Consider the following 6,064-nt stretch of genomic DNA (forward strand, 5'->3'; position numbering starts at 1 on the left):
GTTTGAAGACTATTGACTCACAAAACAATTGTTCTATGGTGAGCTCTTTCTTGGAAAAAGACCCCAGCACAAGCCCAAAAAACGTTTTCGTGATAGCATCAAGGAGAGTCTGGTGAGCTTTCATATTCCTGTTGACAGTTGGGAGTCACTAGCGTATGATCGCAAGCAGTGGAGGACACTGATATACAGGGGTGCAGAACACTTTGAAGCAGCCAAAATAGACCGAGCAAAGCTTAAGAGAGCATGTAGGAAATGCCAAACCTTGCCGCCCAACCATGGAGATCTCTGGATTTGTAAGGGATGTGATCAGGCTCTGTTGTCTAAGACATGTTTTGTTAGAGATTTAGCTGTTAGAGACTTAGCTGTCGTACAAAGCTAAGACTCTGTAACATCATATTTGTATAGATACTCCCTCAGACATTTGGGCTCATGGATTTTAAATGTCTGAGGGAGTGGCACTCGTCTGACAAGACGTTGCAATCATCATCAGTTATGTATATATGCATGTATGTATGAGTATATATGTGCATATAGGAGTATGAATGGGTGTGAGAGAAGAAAGAAAAAGAACGATCCGAATAATTTAATAAATTTTAATATGTTTGAACAAGAATAGAATAAGTTAAGTAAATGATCCAAAGAATATCGTCCGTTTATTTAGTTATTTTGCTTCATTTTATTTATTTTTTTCAACATTAAATGTTTGTATATATCAATTAACGAAATCTACAGTAGCGTTTCAAAGAAATAAATAAACGTGTGTGTGTGTGTGTGGGGGGGTGCGTACGTGCAGACAATCCGGCCACCATAGACCCACAATAAATACATAAGTCCAAGCTTTTGGAAAAGACATTCTAATTCGCACCCACTTTGCTTATCATCTACATCTACTCATCAATCTCCAGCTGTATATGTGAACACGTCCATAAACGTGAGTGCGCGTATCCTGTGTATGTATATGTACGTGAAGAAGCATTTGTGGTAGTGCGCGAGTGTATATACATGTATGTTCACGTATACGAGTGTGTTCGGGGGGTGGCGTGGAGAGACTTGGTTTTGAATAGAGGCCACACAAGTTGCTGACCATTCCAAGTCGAAAATGCTGGAAGGGTCATATTCAGATAGATCTTTCCCTTAATGGCTATATCCGTGCCCCTTCCCCCCGCTGCTAACTCTGCCCGCTCACTCATGTTTTCTATCATTCACACTAAGGAAGATCGAAGGATCGGTCGAAAATTATGTGCTTTTGAAGGAAATATTCTTGTTTTTTTCAAAAGACTTTTTGTATTCCTACATGTCAACACACATGAAATAAATACAGAAAAGATATAAACATTCATATATTTTTTGTATTGATTTTTTATTCATACATATATATATATATATAACTAGACGTCATGAGGGACACTGAATAAGGAGAAATACAGCAAAGGAAAACCTGGAACATATATATATTCAGTGTCTCCCATAGTGTTGAGTTCCATGTATGTTTTTCCTTTGCTGAGAAATATAAGTAACTAGCGAGGGTACCCGGCGTTGCCCGGGTGTTTGTAAGTGTGTCTGGAGGAAAAAAAAGAAGTGATATGAGGATTTCCCCCACAGTGATCAAAGCTGATTGCTCCTGGCATGAAAAAAAGTAAGCTGTCTCCGCTTTCGCTTAGTATGGCTTTTATACGAAAAACACGATGGAGTAAAGGAATGTGAAAAAAAACGTGATGTCTTTGCTGTTGCACCCATCACCAAACCGGAAGTGACAAATGTTTAAATTAATGCTAGTCAATCGAAAAGAGGGGATGACTTTTGAAAATGTCAGCGAAAAAAGCGACTCCTCCTTGTAGAAAAGTGTCCAGTTGAGTATGAAGTAATTAACATTTTTAACAAAAGGTTGAGCTTCAAAACGATACCGATCTCATGAAAATCCATCGCCTCTGTCGAAAGTTTTAGGTAGGCATACATACATACATAACGATTGCAACGTCTTGTCAGACGAGTGCCACTCCCTCAGAGACCATGAGCACAAAAATGACATTTTTTTTTTTAGTCCTTCCGGTGAATTCACACACTCAAGCAGGCATGACACTGAAGACGGTCATTGAGATCAATTATTACATGCTTCCAGCATTTCAGACGTCCATGCATCACAACTTTTCCATCACCACATGACCATTTTTATAGACAAATGCCTGAGGAAGTATCTATACACAGATGATGTTACAAAGTCTTAGCTTTGTACGACAGCTAAGTCTCTCTCTCGGTTCAAAATGTTGAGATCCAGCAACAAGCAAGAGCAAGATAGCCAGTAACAAGTTAAACTGTAGACCAACTTAATGCGGGTACTGGTCTTCTGCTTTATGGTTTTTTAAATCAGAGATTTCTCCTAGAAAGGTTGCCTTCACCACGGCTTACAGGAGCCCTTTGCACCCCAACACACACATACATACACACAAACACACACAGTGCTAGTTGGCCGTTGACCCCGAAAAAGGGTTCATTCGCCCTTTGGAAGGTGTTGTTTTTAATCCTTCAGGGAGACTAGCCACCCTCCTCACCAAATAAGTCTGGTGAGTGAATCAGCTTAGTCTCCGGTGACACGACCATGAAGCAGGTAGTACTGGGTTACATGGCACCAGTAGCATATAACATGACCTGACACATGTATACATACATACATACATACATACATACATACATACATGGTGATTGTCACTTCTTGACAGAAGAAGACCATCTTTCCCTTGATTTATTGTTGATTAGTCATTCATTTTCATGTACTTTTGAAATATTGTTATTTTTATTATTTTTTATTTATTTATTTTATTTGAATTTTTTTAATTTGTTTTTTTTTTATTATATATGTACATTTATACATATATACATGTGGAGATGTGATCAAGATGCATCAATTTCTATCTACTGTGGAAACGAAGGTAGCTTTTCAGACCAGCCCTGCTCTTACACAGTCTGTTGCAAAGGTCGCACTTAAGCTGAGATTGAGGGATGTCAACTGGTGCTGCTCTACTATGAACGTTCATATGACGCTTCAGGCCTCCACTCGATTTACAGACCATGGAGCAAACAGAACATCTGTGCCCTGCAGTGTTTTCCCCATCAAAGAAAGATTGACCCGACCATGAGTCAGGTAGTACTGGGTTACATGGTACCAGTAGCATATGACATGACCTGACACACACATACATACATACATACATACATACATTTAAACAGAGAGGTGAGATTTATATTATAGATGAAAAGAAATACAATATCTTGTCAATTTCAATTTCCCATATTGACATGCTGCATACTCCCAAGGAACTAACTCTTTTCTCTCTCACTCTCTCTTTGAGCCATGTGACATAATATCCGTTTCTATTAATTCCCATAGTTTAGTAAGCCTAACCTTTACTTTGGCAAGTTGACCTTGACTGAACTTTCATTTCCTGTTTTTTTTTTCCCCACTAATTATTGTCTTTTTCTTTTTTTTTTTACACAGGAATCACCACTTATCAAGACCTGGCGGCCACTCGAGGATAAGGGTTAATGGGTATACATTAGTTAATGTGATTATAGCATAGTAAACATAAGTAGTGGGAATTTCGTTAAGTGGATTACTTTGGTGGGCGGTTCATGAAGAACTTGTTTACATTGGACTTGAAGACAATCAGATTGTAGTCAGGTGGAAAGTAGGCAACCGGAAAAGAGTTCCATAGGTGTGCAGTTCTAAGAAAGAAGCTTTGTTAATGGAATTTGCATTTAGGTTTTCACCTAATATTTTACAAGAGTGGGCCTGGGAGTAATAAAAAACACGTGTGACCCCATACTCTTCAAAGCTCCCAAATTGGAAATCATCATTGAATGCACTTTAAGGTGATATTTAAAAATGACACTATATGCAGACGGAAGAAAAAAAGGTATCACCGAAAAAAATTGAGATTTAAGAGTCGGTAATGGTTTCTCAACGATACTTCAGCACCAAAATCAACAGAGTCTAAACCACTTTTGTAATGACTTCTTTTCTATTGATTGTGGTACGTTGCTAGTCCTGTGCAGTTCTAGGAGGTTCAACCTCCCAGGCTTTGCTTTCTCTCTTTGCAAAGGGGGTTGGTTTATTGCTAATTGCCTGAGGTGTATTTACCAAGGAATATCAATGGGGCTTCTCAGGCATTTTTTGCGGGTCACAGTGCTCCTTCTCTAGTGCGTTGAATTTTCAATCCTCCTTTCGGACTCTTGTGACACATTTTTCACCGTGGGAGAGAAATAAATACCTTAAACAGTTCGGAACAAAATGGTCTCCCCCCCCCCCTAAAAAAAAACATCAAGTAGACAGGTAGGCAGGCAGACAGTGAAAGTTAATTTTTTGGGTATGCATTGCCACTTGGACTTAAGGTTATATCTTTTTTTGGTACTCATACAATTTAATCAAGACATTAAAAAATGAAAATATCGAAAAAAAAGTTTTTTTTTTTTTTTTTTTTACACAGTGATCACCACTTATCAAGGCCCGGAAGCCACTCAGGGATAAGGGTTATTGCAAGTACATTACGTTAGTGTGGAGATTTGATGAAGTGTTTACTTAAGGGGGCGGTTCATTAAGAATTTGTTAACATTGGACTTGAAGACATCCAAGTAGTAGTCCGGAGGGAAGCAGGCAGACGGAACAGAGTTCCACAGGCGTGCAGTTCTAAGAAAGAAGCTTTGTTCATGGAATCCGCGTTTTGATTTAGGCACAGATATAGAGTGGGGGAAATTTTTCACAGTGGATTCAGCTAGACGGGTGTTTTTCGTGAAAGATTGGCAGGGGGGGGGGCCAGGGATTGGAGTTCAGACGAGCACCTGCCATGAAAATAACGATAAAATAAGGATAGGCTCGCAATGTCTCTTGGTTATATTGTCCGTATCCATTTTGGACTGAAGATCTTCGAAAAAAAACTTCACTTAATTTGATTGATTAGTTTTTTTTTTTACAGCCAGCAGAAAAACATGTTTTTATGAGAGCACAATGAAAGAAGCCATCTTTGAATTTTTTGGACATGCCACAGAGAGCTAACTCAGTTTAAAGCGCTGACACTCCCTCCCTATCTTTAATACTAGCTTTTCTTCCTAAAAACCGAAACATGACTACCTTATGCTCGGTATCATAGCAAATTGTTTTTTCGCTGTAAAAAAAAAAACTACTTGATCAAATTAAGTGAAATTTTTTTTCGGAGAACTTAATTCCATAATAAATACATACAATATAACCTTTTTTTCGATATTTTCATTTTTTAATGTCTTGATTAAACTGTATAAATACCCTTTTTTATTGCTTTTAAAATTGATATCTATTTATCACTGACATGGATGAGAAAGTTCAGTAATAAACATAACAGGCTAAAATTTGATTTTTATTTCTTTTTTAATCAATTCAACGCTTCCTTTTTTTTCACGGCATTCTTTTGGTTTGTTTTCCTTTGGAGAAAGAGACATTTTCTCGAAATATAAAAGACATTTTAGCATCCTGTTTATATTAAAGAGTAAATGCATATTTACTTATTTATATATGGGATTGATTTTGAAAAATAAATAGATATACAAAGGTTTATGAAATCAACAAGGCCTTCATTCGTTTGTTTGTTTTTGTTCAGAGAGAGGAGAAAGAAATAGAGAGATGAAATATATATATTATTCCTTAATTGGAATTCATTTTTGAAATGATCATTATATATATTAATTTATTTTTATTTCGGACTATTATTCTCATCTTTATTAGTTGTTGTTTTTGATCTTTTATTGCTTTTGTTTATTCACAACGTTTCGGCCAACTATTCCTCTGGCCTTCGTCAGGTGGAACTTCGAATCACCTAATTGCATTCTCAGCCATCACTGCCATCCGTAGTTGTTGTCGTCTCACCACATTTTGGCCAATTAAACCTCTGGCACGCTTTGGGTGGGATTGAAACCGCTATCTTCAGAAAGAAATAGAGAGATGAAATATATATATATATATATATATATATATATATATATATATATATATATATATTTCATCTCTCTATTTCTTTCTCCTACATGCGACTGGGGACCG

The 6,064-nt window shown here is 37.3% G+C and overlaps 1 long non-coding RNA gene across 1 annotated transcript in view; it reads left to right on the forward strand.

Annotated features, from left to right (window-relative positions):
* LOC145261244 (uncharacterized) overlaps positions 1–5,595 on the forward strand; it is a 34,600-nt gene extending 29,005 nt beyond the window's left edge. Inside the window, exon 2 of the long non-coding RNA XR_013864432.1 lies at positions 3,494–5,595. This is a non-coding gene — a long non-coding RNA (uncharacterized LOC145261244). The remainder of the gene's footprint in view (positions 1–3,493) is intronic.
* The last annotated feature ends 469 nt before the right edge of the window (positions 5,596–6,064 follow it).

This window comes from Euprymna scolopes, chromosome 37 (genome assembly GCF_053919585.1).
Source record: "Euprymna scolopes isolate OS-2025 chromosome 37, ASM5391958v1, whole genome shotgun sequence".
Taxonomy (NCBI): domain Eukaryota; kingdom Metazoa; phylum Mollusca; class Cephalopoda; order Sepiida; family Sepiolidae; genus Euprymna; species Euprymna scolopes.